Raw genomic sequence first — 2,742 nt, 5'->3', positions numbered from 1 at the left:
TTAAGGCACTGCCGCAATAAAAATTAATACTGATTACCACCTGGCATGATTCTTCAACACACTTCAAGATTGTTTAGCTGCTTTTCTGATGCAAGTGGCAGGTGACAACCTTTAGAACCCAGCAGGATGAGTCATAGGGAAAATGTGCAAAGTTTAACTCATGCAGCCATGTGGAATAACATTGCATAGATCACAGCACCAGAATGAAATGTCAATGACGCCTGTGCTCAACACCCCATGAACATTGCCTAATTCATCATCAGGCGTTGTTCCTCTTGTTGCGTGTACCATCTTCTTTGAAGACTATTGAGACTGTGGAACACTTTACTAGCTTAATCATGAACCCTCAAAAATGAGTGGTCTACAAGAGCATAAAGCAACACTTGCACAACTCATAAATTGGATCATTGACTACGTGATGGCATGGATAGGGATCATGATCCACTTCAGTACTCTTCCTGTAAGACGTATATCTGGCCAGAAGCAATTATGAGAGTAGCATATAATCCTTAAACATCCTTCTGCCGGGCAGCGCTCTGAGACAGTCTTTAGTGCTGCCAAGTCTATTGTATCCCATCGAAGCAGACAGCACACCATCTCCAATGGTAAATGACTGATATTCATTAAGATACACCAGCAATACATTTCAGAACACTATGGAACCATAGCTAACACTCCAGCTCCAATCGGGGATCCCTATTTTTTGGTTCAAGTCACACACACACAGAAGTGGAAAGAAGTTGTTGTATTGGGCGTCTGGGGTTTAAATGGACTGCACTGCTGATTAATTGCCATTTGTGCTGCTAATATTTCGTTCTTAAAACCTTATACTGATATTTCACGATCATTGTAGTGAAAGGGAAAGACACCTTTCTGCAGGTCATAATATATCTTCAGAAGCTTAGCATGTCCTCCCTGCTGCACAATAGTTACAAACATGAACATATTTCAGGCTCTTCCTCCTCCATAAAACTCACAATTCGTGTCTGCCCCCACTCTCTTTTTATATAGCGTACTCACAAATATGCATTCCTCTGCCTGTGCCTTCTCTGGGTCAGGTGGATGCAGACATTGGTTAGGTAGTACTCTGTTCCTTGCCCTGTTCTGTATCCCACTTCAATCCTCCAAAGGTTTTGAGCCACCAGAAACAATTAGGTCAGTCTCCCATTCCTCCTTTTCCTGTTCCTCAATCCCAAACTCTCCATCCTCATTTTTCTCCTCCTGCCCTGCACCTGCCCAATCTCTCCCCATCTGCTGTCCCCCCAGCTGTTGCCCCTGATATATCTACTTGTATTCTAACACCTAACAGGCCAGATTGTACGGTTACTACTACCAAAGGCTGAGCAGAAAACAACTGTAGAAGCCTTGTTTTCTTAGTCCAGGACCAATTCCAATCATGTATCGTAATTCTGGACTAGAGTACATATCTGCTTCCTCATTCTTTCTCTTCCTGACCCGCACTTGCCTATTCATGTTCACCATAATGATGCCCCTTTATCCCTTCTTCTTCTTGTTCCTTTTTTTTTGCTTCAAATTTTCTCGCTGCCTCCATTTGTTCAGCCTTCTTCCCCTTCATTTCCTCCTTTTCTTGTCCTAAATCCTGTTCATTTTCTTCCTTCATCTGCTGTCCCCCACCTAATAGTGCTAGGACAGGCTGACTGGGCTGACATCCAGTGGAGCAGAGCCCTCTCCAATAAACTAAAACTTACCAATTTGCTACTGTGTTTGCAGCGACCTTCTTCTCGAAGGAGGAACTCCTGCAAAACGTGCCAATGCAGTCATTCGTTCCTGCTACTTTTAGACAGCTCTTTTCTCCGGGGAGGTTCACTAGCACTGTTGGGTCTTTGAATGTTGCCTTACGCCGAAGTGTCCACAGTGGTCTCCAAAGTCGGCAGGAATCAACAGAGAATGCGAGCAGGATTGCTGAGGTGACGGGGAAGAACAAAGCTCCAGAGATTTCCGGCTTATGCCACCTTTTCCAGGCAGGAACAGCACTTTAAGGTGGGGAGGAAAGAAGTATGAAGAAATCCCAATAGCCCATATCAAAGCAACATATAACAACACATACATTCAAGTCACATCTCCAGAGAATGAACCACTTGCGCATACCTCCTGTGGCACAGAGGGATTTAAAAATGTCAAGAAGAGTTCCGGCATCGCCGCTCAGACCGCTGGCATCTCTGCAGTAGCTAAAGCCACTGGCAAAGGTGTTAGCCACGTTCGCGTGGTGAAGAGTCTGGGTCCTGGCCGGATGGCTGCCATCAAGGGTTTGACCATGGGGGGCTTAGAAGTGGTCTCAATCACCGACAACACGCCAATCCCACACACCGGGTGTCGTCCATGAACAGCACGGAGGATGTAGCCCGAAGGTGGCACTGCATCTGCAAAGAGTAAACTCAGCAAAGCATGTGTAACCATTTAATAGTAAAATAATAAAAACACTTTGGTCTAAAACCTACTGATGCCGACATCTTTCCCTGCCCGCCGTCTTCACATCTTCCAAAAGGCATCAGTCAAGAGAACTAATCAATTGACTCCATGCCACTGTTTTGTGTCCACACCCTTTCTGCCTCCATCTCATTTTATTCTTCTACATTGCTTGGTGCCTCTCTACCTTTATCAACATCCCTCCCCCGCCCCCCCAAGGTTAGAAGATATTTGCCCCAACATCCACCACCTCCACGTCGTCCAAAGACAACATTCCTGCAAATATGTTCACTAGATGACTACAGTGGTTTTGTT

General features: G+C 45.2%; 1 pseudogene; it reads left to right on the top strand.

Moving 5' to 3' along the window:
- Nucleotides 1-1,769: 1,769 nt before the first annotated feature.
- On the top strand, nt 1,770-2,362 carry LOC138468484 (small ribosomal subunit protein uS11m pseudogene; annotated as a pseudogene).
- The last annotated feature ends 380 nt before the right edge of the window (nt 2,363-2,742 follow it).

Source organism: Ambystoma mexicanum, chromosome 4q (genome assembly GCF_040938575.1).
Source record: "Ambystoma mexicanum isolate Mex_15411 chromosome 4q, UKY_AmexF1_1, whole genome shotgun sequence".
NCBI classification, from domain to species: domain Eukaryota; kingdom Metazoa; phylum Chordata; class Amphibia; order Caudata; family Ambystomatidae; genus Ambystoma; species Ambystoma mexicanum.
This window is presented reverse-complemented; position numbering and strand designations above follow the sequence as displayed.